The sequence below is a fragment of the Prionailurus bengalensis genome, chromosome D1, assembly GCF_016509475.1.
Source record: "Prionailurus bengalensis isolate Pbe53 chromosome D1, Fcat_Pben_1.1_paternal_pri, whole genome shotgun sequence".
NCBI lineage: Eukaryota > Metazoa > Chordata > Mammalia > Carnivora > Felidae > Prionailurus > Prionailurus bengalensis.
In genome coordinates, this window is record NC_057346.1 from 26,757,052 (window position 1) to 26,775,894 (window position 18,843).

Genomic DNA, 18,843 nt, shown 5'->3' on the forward strand with positions numbered 1-18,843 from the left:
CGGGCTCTGTGCTGACAGCTTGGAGCCTGGAGCCTGCTTCGGATTCTGTGTCTCCCTCTCTCTCTCTGCCCCTTCCCTGCTCATGCTCTCTCTCTCTCAAAAATAAATATTAAAAAAAATTTTAATCAAATCTTTAAGAAAAAACCACCTAAATTCTAGACATGACTCCACTACTAAGTAACTTTATATCCCCTATTATCAGTGTCCCCATTGTAAAATGAGAGTGTAAAGTGGTTTCTAAAGTCTAGTCCTGCCTTAAGCTTAGAGGGGAGGGGCATCTGGGTGGCTCAGTCAGTTAAGCATCTGACTCTTGGTTTCTGCTCAGGTCATGATCTCCACTGACTGACCCAGCTAGGTACCCCCCTTGTTGATCTTGATTTATCTGAGACGGGGAGGAAGAGTCCAGGAACTACTTTAGTGCTGTCCAGCAGCCTGGTGCTGACAGCCTCCTAGCTAGCGATGGACATCCTTCCATTCCTCACCATTGTGCTTCTTCTTCTTCTTTTTTTTTTTTTTTAATTTTTTTTTAATGTTTATTTTTGAGACAGAGAGAGACAGCATGAACGGGGGAGGGTCAGGGAGAGAGGGAGACACAGAATCTGAAACAGGCTCCAGGCTCTGAGCCATCAGCACAGAGCCCGACGCGGGGCTCGAACTCACGAACCGTGAGATCATGACCTGAGCTGAAGTCGGACGCTCAACCGACTGAGCTACCCAGGCGCCCCCATTGTGCTTCTTCTAAGGCCTGAAAGAACTGGTAAACTACACACTACACTTTGTCTAGAAAATTGTCACCCATCTTCCCTGCTTTTACCCATTGTCCAAAATGTACAGATTTCATTTCCAGGAAAATAGGACATGATTGCATCTCTATCCTCTCTCTAAAGACTTTATTCAACAACTATTTATTAAGTACTTAGTATATGCCAGGTACAATTCTGGGTCCTTAAGACCTGGATGGCTCAGTTGTTAGGCGTCCAACTCTTGGTTTCAGCTCAGGTCACAATCTTGTGGTTCATGGGTTCAGCCCCACATCAGGCTCTGCTCTGATAGCACGGATCTTGCTTGGGATTCTGTCTCCCTCTCTCTCTGCCCCTCTCCCACTCATGCATGCTCTCTCTCTCTCTCTCTCTCTCTTTCTCATAAATAAATAAATAAACATAGAAAAAAAAAGAAACATCAGTGTATCAAAAACAAAAACAAGGACACCTGTGTGGCTCAGTCGGTTAAGCATCAGACTTCAGCTCAGGTCATGATCTTGTGGTTCATGAGTTCGAGCCCCACATCAGGCTCTGTGCTGACAGCTCAGAGCCTGGAGCCTGCTTCGGTTTCTGTGTCTCCCTCTCTCTCTGCCCATCCCCTGCTTGTGCTCTGTCTCTATCTCTCAAAAATAAAAATAAACATTAAAATAAATAAATAAATAAATAAATAAATAAATAAATAAATAATCCTTGCCTCCTTGAAGCTTCTAGTCTAGTTATTTTTTCTTGAATAATGTTATATAGTTGAAAGTATGAACTTTATAATCAGACAAACCTGGGTTCTACTCTCCCAAATCTACCAGGTGCTTAGTAGCTCTGACGTTAGTAAGCCACACACTGATCCCCAGTTTTCTCATCTGAAAATCCAAATGATCTGCCCAGCATGGTTGTTGTTGGAATTAACAATCTATATTTTGTCAAGCCTATAATGCATTTTCCCCCACATTTTAACACTTCTGAATCCATTTTACAACTGTTGTGTCCTGTGGCCACTATCTTCCAGGTGGCAGTCAGGATGTGGATGCCACTGCCTGCTTGTGTGTGACCTTGCTCACAGCCATTCATTAGCTCTGTCCTCGCTTCACTGAGTCATGATGTTGTCAGCACTGGACACCCTGAGTGTAACTGCCATTTTAAATGTCTTCAAAAAGATTACACTATAATTTGGCATTAAAACTGAAAGGCATGGGAACAGCAGCTAAGCATAAATTTGATTAGGGAAGCAAATATTCATCACTGGGAAAATAACCTTAACAACCAAGGGCCAATATAGGACCTGGGGAGACAGTGATGGCAATGAATATGCACTGTTATTACTGAGATACGGACAACACTAGCCTGCCACAGATCGAGTGAAAAAACACTGGGATTAAAACTCCCAGAATGGGTACTAGCCGCTTGGAGGAGATTCCTGGAGACAGTACGCCTTCTTTTAAGAAATACTGCATCACCAACACTCTTGATGACACGGAGATACATCAATGACTCTGAGTCAAAAAAGATTCTGAAGAGTCAGACTCTGGAAGTGATAAAATTGGGGGAATACCTTAATCAATTTATTTCACTTACATTTTCCCTTTTATGTGTGCATAAGAGCAACGTGATAAAAATCCATGTTTAAATAAATCTACAAGAGCTCTTTCAGTAAGTATATAATAAAAATTCTAAGCGGCAAAAGCACTTGTATCAGAGTTTAATTGGCAAGGCCTTTTCTTTTGTAACAATACATAAAGCAATTACGTATCTTACCATAGACATCTTAGATTCAATAAAACATGGTAACACTTGGGATAACATAGCATAATGATGAACATTCAAGAAATGGCAGCAATATTTTTTCATGCTTTGTGAACATCAAACACATAAAAAGGTGAGCAAAAACCCTGCTCCTGTAGAATTCACAGTCTGGTGGAGGAGACAGGCGGCCCAATTCCCAGCTCATCCCAGTAATACTTGCATGAAAAGACTGACCACGCTGAAGAGTAAGGGGAAGGAAGAAGGAAAGATACATGCCTGCTGTTCCAGCCAGTTCACTAATAAGGTTGGGTCTAAACAGGTCAATGGAGCATGCTACTGTGCCCAGCCTCCCCAAATGCCGGCCCTCCTCCTACTTCCTAGAGTTCCCATCCTGCCATTCACCCCTGAGCCATACCCCTCATCATCCACCAGCCTAGTTCCCACCACCACTGGGCCTAGAGGGCTAAATGAAGCCACTACTCTAGAACTGCCCAGGACTTCAAGTTGAGAGACTCTCACTTCATCACCTGAATGTAGAGGTGTTAGACAAGGCACAGGTCTGCCTTCAAAGGTAGATGTGTACCTAAGATAAGGGTTGAACTATAAACACAATTTCACTTTAAAATGTTGTTATACAGTGGCGCCTGGGTGGCTCAGTTGGTTGAGCATCTAACTCTTAATCTCAGCTCGGGTCACGATCTCAGGGTTCGTGGGGTGGAGCCCCGCATCGGGCTGTGTGCTGATGGCGTGGAGTCTACTTGGCATTCTCTCCCTCCCCCTCATTTTCTGCCCCTCCCCCACTTGCACATACACTTTCTCCCTTTCAAAATAACAAAGAAATACATTTAAAAAAATTTTAATGTTGTTATACATAGTTATTGTGGCACCTGGGTGGTTCAGTGGGTTGAGTGTCCCACTCTTCATTTTGGCTCAGGTCACTATCTCATGGTTCACAGGATCAAGCCCTGCATCAGGCTCTGTGCTGACAGCTCGGATCCTGCTTGGGATTCTCTCTCTCTCTCTGCCCTTCCCCCCACCTCCACCACACATGTGCTCTCTCTTTCTCTCTCTGTCTCTCCCTCTCTCTCGCTCTCTCTCTCTCTCTCTCTCTCTCTCAAAAATAAACATTTTTTAAACTAGAAAAAAATTAAAAATAAAAATAAAATGCTGTTACACAGAGAGATTAAATTCCATAGGATTATTGGTACATTATTAAAACTCAGAAACATTAAGAATTCAACAGCGGTTTCTGTATTGGCCTGGCACCTTATATGCCATCATTATTCATACAGAAAGAGCTGTCCCACATTCCAGACAGTGCACTTACAAATTAACTTTCCTGGCTCATTACAAACTGACTAATTATCATAAACTGCTGGCTCCTTCCCTGAAATCCAACACTAGACACACCATAGGAAGAAGCTAGAGGGAGACTGACAGATTTGCAAAATGAACATAAAAAGTGTGGGAAATAAAATGGAGGAAGCAGAGTCTCAATCCGGAGAAGGAGCTGTGGATGGGCTCATGAGGGGAACAGAAGGGGACCAGTCACCACAGAAAGGGAGGAGGAGGCAGAGTGTTTGTGTAGATCTCGCCCTAATATTTCCCTGAGCTCCCACTGCCCACATTGTACCTATCATCACTGCCACGCAGGAACAGAGGAGCCAGCCCAGTGCTGCCAGAGGTGAGGAATCCTCAAGGTAGCACAAGAAGGCTGGGTGGCAAACAGACCACAGGCCAGGCAGGAGACTGGCTAGCTGCCTCCCCTCGGGGTGAGGACAGAAGTGTGCACAGACAAGAGGTTTTTCTGGGGCAAGCAGAATATGGCTGGGCCCAGAGGCTCGCTGACCTGATACACAAACAACTGCTTATGGTCATTGTTTGATCTTTCACCTTCCTTTGAACGAGTATGAACAGCTACACGGTGACTTCAGCTGACCCTTGTATAAAAATATCATCCCTCAAGAATGTTCACATAGAGGGGCACCTGGGTGGCTCAGTCAGCTGAGCGTCCAACTTTGGCTCAGGTCATGATCTCCAGTTCGTGAGTTCGAGCCCCACATTGGGCTCGCTGCTGTCAGTGTGGATCCTGCTTTGGATCCTCTGTCCCCCTCCGTCTCTGCCCTTTCCCCACTCCCTCTCTCTCAAAAATTAACATTAAAAAAAAAAATAGGATACTCACATAGAAATTAGTCTCCACTTAAAGGAGAGCTGCTTGAGCTTGCTTTAAATTAGTTTCCATAAACACTACAGCAACTGGAATAGGAACTCAGATTTGCTGTATTTCTAGCAGGGCAAGCTTTGGAGTCAGATAGCCTGGCTTAGAATCTTGGATCTGACACTTAGAGCTTTTGACAATTTGTTTACTCTCTCTGAGCTTCAGATTCTTCAGCCTTAAGGACAAAGAATAAAGTATATTAGGTATTTAATGATAGATAACAATTATAACTAATGTATGTAATATAAAAACACCTTTATGTCAAGAAACAGAAAGGAAACCCTTCTAAAGCCCTATTTAAGATTAGATTCTACTTGATAAATGAAAAAAGTGAGTTCACTCTATGTATAGAGAAAAAACATGTCCAGTAAGGCACTAAGTTATAAAAAGGGAGCAAGAAGATTATAGGAATCCAATTCTATGACACAGAATAACAGAATTTCAGAACAAGAAGAGAAATTCCAGGCCCTTGGCTCTCAAATATGTTTAAAAGACAGAGCTCGGGAAATCAATGTTCTTGGCTGAGTACCATTAGATATTAATACATTTGTTACAGAATAACAATAGCTAACATTTGTAACATACTTACTATGTGCTAGGCATGTTCTAAGCACCTTAATATGCACTGATTCATTTAATCCTCACAATAATCATGAAGTAGGTATGTTATTATCTCCACCTTATGGGTGAAGGACTGAGAAAGAGGTTAAATGCTTTGTCCAGGCAACTGAGCTAGTAAGAGCTAGTGAGAGTAAGTAGGAGAGCTCAATATGAGGTTGAGCGATCCTGCTGCCAAGCTCGTGTGTTTGGCCACTATTCTACACTGTTTCTCATCCTATAAACTAAGAACACTTCACCTGTGTTATGATTCCAGCACAAATAACTCCATTACATAAACTACATAAAAATCACATCTGACCTCACTTTATAATTTTTTCAAAAATGATCAAATAGGAGCATCTAGGAGGCTCAGTCAGTTGAGTGTCCAACTGTTGATTTTGGTTCATGTCATAATCCCAGGATCATGGGATGGAGCCCCATGTCGGGCTCTGCACTGGGCATGGAGCCTGCTTAAGATGCTTCCTCTCCCCCTTCCTCTCCCCCTCCCCCTCCTGAAAGAAAGAAAGAAAGAAAGAAAGAAAGAAAGAAAGAAAGAAAGACCTATCAATTAAGCAGGACTAGTGTTCCAAGTTTTCCCCGATTTTTTTTTCTTTTTGCCACTTTTTTGTGACCTCCTAGTGCTGGCTAAGACAACTGACAGAAACAGCAACAAAGGGTTAATGAGATTTCATGTGGTAAAAACTCAAAACTAAGAAAATTGTACCCTTTATTTTTATTTAAAAGAAAGAACACCTTGGTACAGCTGTAGAGCACTAGTGTTGGGCCAGAAGGGGCGGGGTGGCGGGGAGTAGTTTGAGAACCACCCATCTGGAGCAACTTCTATTTTGTAGATGACAAACTGAAAAACCAGAGATTAGGTGCATCACTTCAAGTCACACAGCAAATAAAGAGTGCAAAAAGCAGAGCCTGTGACTTGTAGGGCTCTCACCCCTCCACCCCTCCACCCCACTGCCCCCACTGGACTGAATGTGGAAAAGATTTAGAAGATGCTTTAGGCAGAGATTTCTTACACTGCCTAAAACTGTTTATCTTAGCTTTCCTTTTTTTTTTTTTTAAGCTTATTGTCCTTGACTCCCCAGTTAGAGAAACCTTCCTAGTAAAGATGAGTAGAAGACAAAAAGCAACTTAGACATGGATTACACTCCAAACGGTGATAATTTAAATTGATGGACAATGCTTTGTATATTTCCTTTAAAGTTATGTTACGTACTATATTTTGATTCCCTGGATAATAAAAAAGTTCACTTACTAATAATTTAATTGAAATAACATAAATTTAGCTGAAATAAAAATTTAAGGAACCATCTGTTATGTTATGATGTCAGATGTCAGTGATTAAACAAAGCTAGAAAACAAAACTAAATGTATTAAGGAAAATCAGTTACCTCTTTAGAAAATAAGTTTGCCAAAATACTTTTCACCTTTATAATTAAGATTAAATGATTTTTTTAAATCATGGTACTTGAAAAAAATACAGGTTCAAATAGTGTAAGATAAAAGTTGTAAAGACTCCTGTAAAGATACAAGATGATGAAAACGGACTCTGACTGCCTCTGTTCTGACCTTAAACTTTCCAGTTGGGTTCTTTTTTGTAGCGGATGGAAGGCTCTGAGAGCATAACCTTCCCTGATGGGAACCGAACCTGCCCCCTCGAGAAGTAAGGACTGCCCTGGGCCAGCAAGACACAAGACTCAGTGTGACTGACCCCAAGACAATGATTGACCTGACCTTTCCTGCCCACCTGCACGTGCCCACCCAGCTTTGCCCCACATTTTCCTTATATAAACCTGCAACTATTTTTGGCACTTTGGAGACAGTCTTTGAGACGCTGGACTATCTTCCCAGTTTTGGCCTCACTGAAATAAATTCCTTTCTTGTTTCCCCACCACTGCTCTCTCTGCCTTTGGATTCTAACAGCTGTGAGCAGCGTGCCCTGTTTGGGACCCCCGGCCAGGTGCTCTTGTGCCCCTGCGCCCTTGCTACAATGAGACTTCTGGATATGGCACCTGTAAACATTTAGAGCTTGGTGGGACAAGCATTGTTTACATTTAACTTGACCATGAACTACAAAACCCCTCTGCCCGTGAGCTAGGGAACGGCATTCAGTGTGGCAAAGTGGGTCAGGCCCATAAGCTGGAGCCACACTCCTGGGTTCGAATCCTGGCTCCACCCCTCACCAACGGTTGGCCTTGCACAAATTACCTAACCTCTCTGTGGCTCAATGTCATCATATATAACACAGAAACAAGAACAGGATCTATTTCGTAGAGGTGTAAAGAGGACTAAGGGCGCTAATATCTGCAAAGTGCATAGAACACTAGAATATAGTCAGCACTTTAGGTGTTAAATGAAAGAGGTAATAATTAGGGTCAATTCTGAGCCACAAATTAAAAATGGTAGAACAAGAAGAAATTAACTGGGGGAAAGAGAGAAGGGAGTAAGTAAGGCAAGAAAAGAAGAAAAGAGAGGAAAGCAACAAAGAAACAGAAGGAGATAACGAGTATTCCAGAAGACAGCGATAAGACTGGGAGGAAAGGAGGCAGGAAAACACAGGAATAAACAGAGTCAGGGTGGAGAGAAATCTAAGAAAGGAATAACTAACAAGCAAAATAGGCAGGGGGGAGGGGGGATGGGCAGGAGAAGGGAAAGAAAAGCCAAAGACAAAAAGTGAATCTGATTGTTCTGAACTAACTGGGTTAAGAATTAGAAGGGAAAGCCGAACATGAGATTATTCCCATGCTAGAGATTTCCTGAGGTAAAAGATGCCCAACAGTTACAGTCAGGTTTGGGGGAGGAGACACCTGTTAGGCTCCCACCATTCTCAGACTACTAAGTACAGTGACCTTTTGGGAACAAATGGGACCCTGGTAAAGTGCCCAGAACACTGCTCTTAAAAATGTCCTAGGTGCCATCAACAAATGAAAAGACAAACACAATGTGGTTTATACATATAATGAAATATTACTCAGCTTTAAAAAGGAAGGAAATTCTGACAGATGCTACAAGGTGGATGAACCTTAAAAACATTATGCCAGGGGGGCACCTGGCTGGTACAGTAGGAGGAGCATGTGACTCTTGATCTAGGTTTGTTCAGGGTCATGAGTTCAAGCCCCATGTTGGGTGTAGAGATGACTTAAATAAAAACTTAAAAAAAAATTTTTTTTTCTAAGCCATTATGCTAAGTGAAATAAGCCAGGCACAAAAGGACACATATGGTAGGACGCCACTTAGGCAAGGTACCTGGAATAGTCAAATGCATTGGGACAGAAAGCAGAAGAGAGGTTACCAGGTCCTGGGCAGGTTACTGTTTAATGGGTAAAGTATCTGTGTGGGGTGATGAAAAAGTTCTGAAAATGAGTAACGATGATGGTTGTTCAACACTGTGAATGTACTTAACCTCCACCGAATTGTACGCTGAAAGATGGTTAAACAGCAGATTTTATTTTATGTATACTTAACCACAAAAACAAATTAAGATAAAAATATACCATATGGCTGCAGTAGTAATGGTCAACCATCTCCACCATGCTGGACATGGGATTCTACTGGTCCCTTTTACATCGGGACCATGAAGAAACACCATGGTCACTCGGGGCCCCTAATCGATTCTCCCATCCAAGATGAACCCTGCCCTCCAATGGCCTCCGTCCAGCCAGATTGAACCTGCACTCCTGAGGTCACCACTGCAATCACTCCCAGCTCAGGTCAAAGGGGCTGACTTCCAATACACCTGTCTCTGGAATTCCTGACAGCCAAAATTAGCTGTTCTTTTCTTCTAGCAGGATAGTTGCCATATAAAGCACCCCCTAAGTGTCTGGCTCACAGTAGGTGAACAATAAATAGAAGTGACTGCTCTTATTGCCAACGTCCTGTCTAACCTTAGTCTCATTCTTCCCACTTCTTTGGTACAAATACCTCCCTGACAAGAGAGACCTCTGAGACTTTCATTTTAGGGGGAGCAGGGTGGGTGGGTGAGAGGGTACAAAGGAAGCCAAGTTCAGTTCACTTTCCTATTAAAGGCCCAGTCAGTACAGGCCGCCCTGTGGACCTATTTCAACTGCTCCGTTTTTCCCTCACATCCTGGTTTCCTAGCCCACAAACTCCCTGACTCTGGTTCTAGATTTATTTCTTGGATCTCAGCGCCCACCCCCCCCCCCCCCCCCCCCCACCCCCCACCCCCCCCCACCCCCCCCCCCCCCCCCCCCCCCCCCCCCCGTCCTGATTCATCTTGGGTTTTACACCATGTTTTTTAATGCAAAGTTTGGGAAACTCCCTATCCCACCAGCCACGGGAGCATCTACTGTTAACCATAGCCCTCTGGTTCTGGCACTGTGCCCGGGGCATGGCCCGGGGGCGCAGCGTGCACAGGGCCAACCCTGGGGACAGGATATGTGGATAGCTAACGTGTATTGAGTGCCTTCCATGCCATAGTCACTAGTCTAAGCAATGACCACTTATCAATTTGTGAATCAATTTAATAGCACAACAACCCAATGAAGTTGTTTAAAACCCATACCTTCATCATTCAGAAAACAACAGACAGAGTCATAAACAAGCGCTCTGAACAGCTGCTAACCACTCCATGACTGAGGTGTAGTATTAAATTCGAAAGCTATAAAATTAGGCCAAGTGGAGTGAAAATAAAGGGCTTCTGTTATGTTCACTCACTTAGAATGGCAGGTAGAGATTTTACATTTAACTGATTTCTGGGAGAGATCATTTCGGAACTCAGAAGAAAAGCAAAAAGTACTGGACTCCATTCTAAAGGAGGAACAGGAACTGGTAGCGCAAGTAGCGATGGGCAAATCCCAAAATTATACAAATTTCAGCACAAATTCTCCAATCTTGCTGAGAAGGGGAAGTCTAAACAAGCTGTCACGTGAGTGTCGCAATTTTAAAAATTCACAACAAATTGAGAACATTGAGAAAAACTAGAAATGAGACGTTTAAAAGAACAATACTAGAACCTCGTCCAGCAAGGTTCCAAGCGCCCCGACAGACGCTGTTGATTTGCTCTTGACCTCAACCCTGGGAAGAGACTAAGGCCACACTGTGTGCCATTTCACAGAGCGGGAAATGACTGCTGGGAGAGGTGGCATAATTTGCCCAGCCGGGGGTCTGGTCAGCCTGAGCCCCCTCTGTTTGCCAGGGCTCAGCCCCACCCTACTGTGCCCCTCTGCCCCAGCTAAAGGGCTACTGCAAACCCACGCTTGAGGGCAGAGTCACAGGACTAAAATACTATTTTTAATTCCACAATGAAGTAAAATAAACACAATGTTAATTAGGGAAAATATGCCTAAGGAACTAAGGGTTTCTGAGAAAGTAAATAATCAGGGAAGCCAGTTAGGTGCGGGCAGGGGGAAAAATAATGAGGGAAACTCAGCTTTCATAAAAGCTTTCAACAAACTTAAAATGTAATAACAAGAAGCCTCTGACTAGGTTCCAAATGTAAAAAAGTGTTTCTAAGTAAGCTGTTATCGATTTGGAATATTTCCATATCACCAGAGAGGTCTGAGGGTAAAGATAAAAAATTAACAGGTGATAACAGTGGGGTCCTCCAGGTATTTTTACTGACACCGTTCACATTTAACATTTGTTATAAGTGTTAACAGTGAAGCAAATAATGAAAAGTTCAAGATTGCAGAAAAACTCCTCCAGATAAAATCTTAGTTTATTCATTTATCTTTTTTTCAAGTTGGCTCCAGATCCGATATGGGGCTTGAACTCACCGCCCTGAGTTCAAGAGTCACATGTTCTACCAACTGAGCCACCCAGGTGCCCCTCCAGGTAAAATTTTATGCCATCGGAAAAAAAACTCCAGAAAAAACTTCCAAAATTGGGTAAATGAGCAATGATGGCAGACAAATTTCAGAATAAGCTGCACTTTTAATATTACAAGGCTGATGTGTTACAGTCTAAAAACCATGGCAGAATATATACTAAAGAAACTTTCCTAATTCGTTTCTGGCCGTCATCAAGAACAACACTGTGTAACCAGAAGAGAACTGAACTAAGGTTTAAAAGTAATAATAATAATAATAATAAAGATTAAAAACACAGGATGACAAAAACAAGCAAGGAATGAAGTGTATCAAGCAGTATGAAGCAGAACCGAAATGGTAACCTTGGCCTTCTTTTCCCACTCCATTTATCTGTCCCTTTGCCCTTCTACTTCCCATGCAGAAATCTTCCCACCAGGCAATGAGTCCTCCTCCTTCCTCAAAGAAAAGAAAAACCTTGGCTAAGAGTCTTATTGGGGGTCTTAGCCCACAATTCTACATTAAAATCCTTGAGGGTTGAGTTCTAAAGAATGCTAAACCTTGATGTCTGCCTTTTCCTTTTTACAAAGAATAGCTACTTGGCTGGTAAAACCTGAAAGCAATTTCAAAGAGAGTCTATCAGGAGTCCTCTATTCTCCTCTCACAAGATTTTAGGAGGGAACCTCAAAGCAGCAGAGTGTATGACAGGCCTACAGAAAAGAGCACAAATCATTAGCGTCCGACTTGAGGGATGTTCACACAGTTAAGGTGGTGGAGCAAGGAACAAAACACCACCACCGCCTGAAAGCCTCATGGTGCCCTCTCCCACAGGTAGCTACCACCTTCCTCCACGATCCACCCATCCCGTGGCAGGCTGCGGGAGGACAGGGCACTGAGTCCCAGGGAGCTGACCCCTGGCTGTTCTGCAGTCTATGAAACTAGAAGATTGGGTCTGCTCCTAGCTTTGACCTTCTGGGAGTTGCAGCAGAGACTTTGAGGTGTTACCTAGGGAGGTTTGTCCTTGCTGGGCCCTGAGTTCCAGTTTCTATCACCCCAGCAATGTGAGACTACCAAAATCCGTGCTCTTCTGTTCTGTTGCTTTTGTGCTTGTTAGCCCCTTGACCAGCAGAGCTTAGCAGTGAATACCTTCAGAGGAAAACCAGTGCTAGTCTCAGGCTCACCTCTCTGTGTGTTCCTTGCCTCTGAAATGTTGGCCCTCCTGTTATGACTGCCTTCAACTAGGATCTTTATCTCTCCAGTCCCAAGAGACTGCCTAAATCTCTTTGGATTCTCTGCCTCTCAGACTTCTCACCAAGCCCCTTCCAACCAGCTTCTTAGACTCCTGATACATCCCAAGAACTAAAAAATGGTCCAAGAGGAAAAGCAGCTGCAGAAAGCCTAGGCTCATTTTCATAAACATCCCCTCTGCCCAGGATCTGATCCCTCAAGGCCTGGCTGGCTGCCTCCCTCAGTAGGAAAGTGAGGGCAATCCCAAAGATATGAGACTATGGAAAACATTTCCTCTTCTATCTGATGACTGTGTTTATCAAAAATGGAAGAACTGGGGTGCCTGGATGGCTCAGTTGGTTAAGTGTCTGACTCTTGATTTCAGCTCAGGTCATGATCTCATGGTACATGAGATCAAGCCCCATTCGTGGGAGCTGCACTGTCAGCTCTCAGTCTGTTTGGGATTCTCTTTCTCTCCCCCTCTCTCTGCCCCTCCTGCACTTGCACTGGTGCGCGGGTGCACACAGGCGCTAAACAAACAAACAAACAAACAAACAAACATTGAAAATAAATAAGGGGTGCCTGAGTGGCTCAGTCCATTGAGCATCTGTCCTCAGCTCAGGTCATGATCTCACAGTTCGTGGGTTTGAGCCCCACATTGGACTCTGTGTTGACAGCTCAGAGCCTGAAGTCTGCTTCGGATTCTGTGTCTCCTTCTGCGTCTCTCTGCCCTTTCCCTGTTCATTCTCTCTCTCTCTCTCTCTCTCTCTCTCTCTCTCTCTCTCTTTCTCTCACACACACACACACACACACACACAAACATTAAAAAAATTTTTTAATAAAATAAAATCTTAAAAAAAAAACCTGAAACGGGGTGCCTAGGTGGCTCAGTTGGTTAAGCATCCAACTCTTGGTTTCGACTCAGGTCATGATCTCACAGTTCATGGGTTTGAGCCCCATGTCAGGCTCTGCACTGACAGCACAGAGCCTGCTTGGGATTCTCTGTCTCTGTCTGTCTGTCTCTCTCTCTCTCTCTGCCCTTCCCCTGCTTGTACTCTCTCTCTCTCTCTTTCAAAATAAATAAACTTAGAAAAAAAAAACTGGAATTATTTGTAGCCACCAGTAAGGAAAGTACTGTAGTATGGCATGTCTGATAGGACCAGGTGCAAAGTGCTCTGCTAAGTCAAAGAAGCTACTCACAAAGGACCAAATACTGAATGATTTCACTTGTAGGAAATATGCAGCATGGGCAAATGAATAGAGGTAGGCAGCAGAATGAACATGGCTGAGAGGTATGGAATTTCTTTTGGAGGTAATGAAAATATTCCAAAACTGACTGTGGTGACACTTGCAAACCTCTATGAACATACTAAATCCTCTGAACTGTATGCTTTAAATGAGTGAATTGTATAGTATATGAATGATACCTCAATAAACTCATTTTTAAAAAAGAAAAAGAAAGATGAGCATTTAAATCAGTGCAGACCTTCTAGGAAGCAATTTGGCAATAAACATCAAGAACTTTGACATATGTGTACATACATAATATTTGTTATTATGTAATTGTTATATATTATATATTACTGTATATATATATGTGTGTGTGTATATATATATATATATATATATATATATATATATATATATATTAAAACAGGTTAAGAAAGTTCCAGACTTGAGAGGAATTGAGGGCATGCTCAGGGCATACTAACAGAGAGAGAAAAGTCTGGAACAGGATGAGCCTGTAAAAGTTACAATTCCCAAAGTTCACGAACTGGTTTTATCAGAATCACCTAGGGAGCTAGGCAAAGAAACAAATTCCAGAGCCTTACTCCTGAGAATTTTTTTTTAAGTAAGTTCTAAACCCCACATGGGGCTTGAACTCATGACGTTGAGATCAAGGGTCACATACTCTACCAACTGAGCCAGCCCTGCACTGACTTCCTTGAGAATTTTGATTCATTCCATTGCAGACATAGGGGGGAACCACAGGAATTTTAGTTTTTCAACATCCCCAGGAGGTGTTCCCTTCGGCAGCACACATACGAAAGTTGGAACGACGTTCAGATTAGCAGGGCCCCTACACCAGGATAGCACGCAGATTCGTGGTGTTCCATATTTTTAAAAACTAAATAGGGGCACCTGGGTGGCTCAGTCGGTTAAGCATCCGACTTTGGATCTGGTCATGATCTCACGGCTCATGGGTTTGAGCCCCTCATGGGCTCTGTGCTGATACCCAGAGCCTGGAACCCGCTTCGGGGTTGTCTGTCTCCCTCTCTTCTCTGCCCCTCGCCCGCTCCTGCTCTGTCTCTCTCTCAAAAATAAATCAACATTAAAAAAAAAAAAAACTAGGGGCGCCTGGGTGGCTCAGTCAGTTAAGCATCCGACTTCAGCTCAGGTCAGGATCTCACAGTCTGTGGGTTCGAGCCCCGCATCACGCTCTGTGCTGACAGCTCAGAGCCTGGAGCCTGCTTCTGATCCTGTGTCTCCCTCTCTCTCTGCCCCTCCCCTGCTCATGCTCTGTCTCTCTCTGTCGCAAAAATAAATAAAAACATTAAAAAAAAAAAATTAAAAAAAAAAAAAAAAAACTAAATAAGTAAATGTCCCCAAGTGATTCTGATGTCAGCCAAATCTGGCCAACCCTTGGACAAATGAGGAAAGAAAAATCTTTTATCACAGCAGTAACACTTTTTGAAAATCATTCTAGAAGTAATACGAGAGACTGATTATAATTAGGCCAAGACCTGCCTTTAATATGCAAGGAAGGATCAGAGCTCTGAATTCTTACTGGGGCTTAGTGAGTATGAATTAATAGACATTCATACACAAACTTTCAGTGCCATAAGTCGTCACCTAAAAAAAAAACAAAGTAAAACGCTTTATTACTAAACAAAAACTTAGCAAGAATCCCGACACCTTTCAAAATACACAACTTACCAGCCTCTCTAAAATGTTTGTGGAATTTATGTCAGAATTCTGAAATGGCTGAGGCAATTGTTAATTTAGGTGGTCTTCCTTGCCAACCACCTTGCTCTGATGGGTATTTGATTTTCCAGCTTCCCTTCGCCACTTGCTAACAAGCAAATCTGTTCTGTCTACTTAATGAGTAACATTTGAAAAGAGCTTCCAAAGTAAATATGGATGTATGAGGAACATTTGAAGACTCAACGATGGATACGAATGGATACAAATGACTCATCAAGTAATAGTGAGCACCCATGTTTTTCAACTTCAGATAATAGATTTACATAGCTGCAAGCATTTTACCCCAGCTCCCTTTTCAAACAGTAGCACTGCTTCACCAGACAACTGGCAGGGGTACAAATACTTGCTGTGGCCTTGGCACACCTAGACACAGAAAGCTATCTGGCCCAAATATCTCAAGCTCTTCTGTTGAATTAGCAATTGCAGTAACTAAGTAGGAGACTGCAGATGGGTGTTCTGAAGCTCTAAAAGCCTTTCTTACAGATGGTTCTCCATCGTCACGATGACTCAACCATCACAATCCCAAATTGTTAGGATAAATTACTGGATAATGTAAAGAAGCATAATCTCAAGTACTAAGCTGTTTCTCTCTCTCTCTCTCTTTTTTTTTAAAGTTTACTTATTTCAGAGAGAGCAAAAGCGAGCAGGGCAGGGGCAAAGCTAAGCTGTCTCTTTAAATTCAAGTGGTTTAAGTTGTTTTAACTAAAAAAAAAGAATTTCCTATTAAAATTGGTTGCAGGAAATTATTCTGGAACACAATTTTCCTTAATTAACATTATGTGTTTAATACAAGAGAAAACAGCATGACTACCTGTTCAGGCTACTTCAACTCCTGAAATATACACAGCACCATGGCGGGACCATGGCGCTGACCCAGGACAAAAAGCAAACTGATACTAGTTTGAAGTAATTCCCTTTATATCCAATTCACTCCCCCACAACAGGTTAATGTGGGTCTCACCTGATGTTCCTTTTCAAATTTTCATTCCTCAACCTCAGTCCCTTGTTTGCAAATTTAAAAATAAAACACAGAATGGTCAAAAACAAGCATTTGATTAACAAGACGGATGACAAGGGGAAGCAGTTATTGTCTCCATAAAAACTCTATCTTACTGGCATATGAGTAAGACTTGTAATCAAAATTCAACCTTCTTCAAATTTCAACTTCCTCCATCTTTAACTATAGGAGGCCAGCATGGTCTAGTATTCACAATTGTCTTCTATAAGCCAGGATCTATCTATCTTCCTCCCTCCCTCCCTTCCTTCATGTCTTTCTCTCTTTCTCTCTTTCTTTCTTTCTCTCTTTCTTTCCTTCCTCCCTCCCTCCCTCCCTTCTTTCTTTCTCTCTCTGTCTACCTCTCTCTCTCTTTCTCTCTATCCCTCCCTTCCATCCTTCCTTTCTTCTTCAAGCCAGGACATTTCTTAAAGTACAGAGCAAGGTGAAAATATTGAATGTGAAGACAAGTAAAAAGTTACAATATAGTACAATAGTATTGAGCATATTATAAATGTTAATAACTATTAAAGTTATGATCACCCCAGGTTAAGTATTAGATCATGAAGGTATATCCAGAAAAGTTTTACTTCCAATTAAAAGACATTTTAATATGTTTTCATTATTAAACAATTGATTTGGGAATAAATATCTCTTAACTATAAGCAAGGGTTCTCTCAGCTGATATGTTTCACAAGAAAATATGTATATTTTTAAAAAAAAAGAAAATGTGTATATTTCAAATTAAAACTGATAGAATTTTAAAACTACATGATTAGCATTTTCTTCCATAAAGAGAAACAAAATAGTGGCACTGCATTCCTGTTTAGAAATCTCAGCCATATCTACTCTACAAACACTTTCATTCTACAAACCATTTCATTCAGATGTAGACTAAAACACGTTGGATTCATTTGCAAATTCAGTGAAGTAGTTAACGGAAACCACAAAATTAGAATCCCCTAATGGATGCAGTTTTTTATTTTAAAATTCAGCATAATCATAGTCCATCTTAATGAAAATGTATACTGTGGAAATCCAATGTTAGTAAGTAAACACCAAGGGAATAGTAATAATTATAGCTATTACCATTTACTGAGTATCTATCACATGCCAGGCATTGTGAGATGGCCTTTTTAAAAAAAATACTCAAGGGGCACCTGGGTGGCTCAGTCGGTTGAGCGTCCAACTTCAGCTCAGGTCATGATCTCACAGTTTGTGGATTGAGCCCCACGTCGGGCTCTGTGCTAACAGGTCAAAGCCTGGAGCCTGTTTCAGATTCTGTGTCTCCCTCTCTCTCTGCCCCTCCCCCACTTGCGCTCTATCTCCCTCTGTCTCAAAAATAAATAAACATTTAAAAAATAATAATTAAAAAAATAAAAAATATTCAATTGGGGCTCCTGGGTGGCTCAATCTGTTAAGCTTCTGACGTTGGCTCAGGTCATGATCTCACCGCTCACGAGTTCAAGCCCTGCATCAGGCTCTCTGCTGTCAGCACAGACCTTGCTTCAAATCCCCTGTTCTCCTCTCTCTCTCTGCCCCCCCCCCACCATGCTCAGGCTCTCTCTCTCTCTCTCAAAAATAAATAATACACATTTTAAATAAAATTAAAAATTAAAAAATACTCAATTTCGGGGCACCTGGGTGGCTCTGTCGGTTGGGCGACCAACTTGGCTCAGGTCATGATCTCATGGTTCATGAGTTCGAGCCCTGAATCAGGCTCTGTGTTGACAGCTCGGATCCTGGAGCCTGTTTCAGATTCTGTGTCTCCCTCTCTCTCTGCCCCTTCCCCACTCATGCTGTCTGTCTCTCAAAAATAAATAAACATTTTAAAAAATTTAAAAATACTCAATTTCAATCTTCACAACAACCAAAAATTTGTACTTGTCCAAGGTCATAACGCTGGAAGTGGGATTTGAACCCAGATCCCTTTGACTCCAGAGCTTGATCATTTCCTTCTCTGCTGCACAGCGTCCTCCTAGGCAAAGCTGCCAGAACCCACGCTTGGGTTGGACCTGCTGCTGTTGCCTTGGCCTCCTACCAGATGATGCAATCACTAGGCTAGGCTTGATCTCAAAGGAACCCGAAGAGGTTATAATTTACCAAACCCACAAAGAGGTTTAAATGGGCCAGAGAGTGGAGGTAACTACAAAGCTATAAAAATTATAAAAATTCAAACAACAATTTTTAGAAACACAATATTTATTAAATGCCAATTTTGTGCCCAGCATTATTTTAGGAACTAAACAACAGATTGGATGGAAGATTGTATTAAAATATTCAGCAGAAAGGGAAAATATAAATAACATTAATTCACAGTTGTACCAAAACAAAAGCTACCTGTGTGTACAGAACAGAAAATAGCAGCCCTCAAATACTCAGTGTTAACTGAGTCAGCTCATATCAGGAAAATTAATTACTCCAAATATACTTTCTGGTTATCTCATGTATATGCATTTCTCTAACACTGGAATTGCTGGGCTTCAGAGACTGCATATTTTTTTTACTTTCTAGGTAATACCAAACTTCTTTCCCGAAGTA

The 18,843-nt window shown here is 42.2% G+C and overlaps 1 protein-coding gene and 1 non-coding gene across 5 annotated transcripts in view; one reads left to right on the top strand and one right to left on the bottom strand.

Moving 5' to 3' along the window:
• Positions 1-18,843, bottom strand: part of PRDM10 (PR/SET domain 10) — a 103,164-nt gene that overhangs the window by 72,695 nt on the left and 11,626 nt on the right. The window lies entirely within an intron of this gene.
• Positions 14,345-14,446, top strand: LOC122484559. Its single transcript, XR_006297620.1, has one exon. It is a non-coding gene; the product is annotated as a U6 spliceosomal RNA (small nuclear RNA).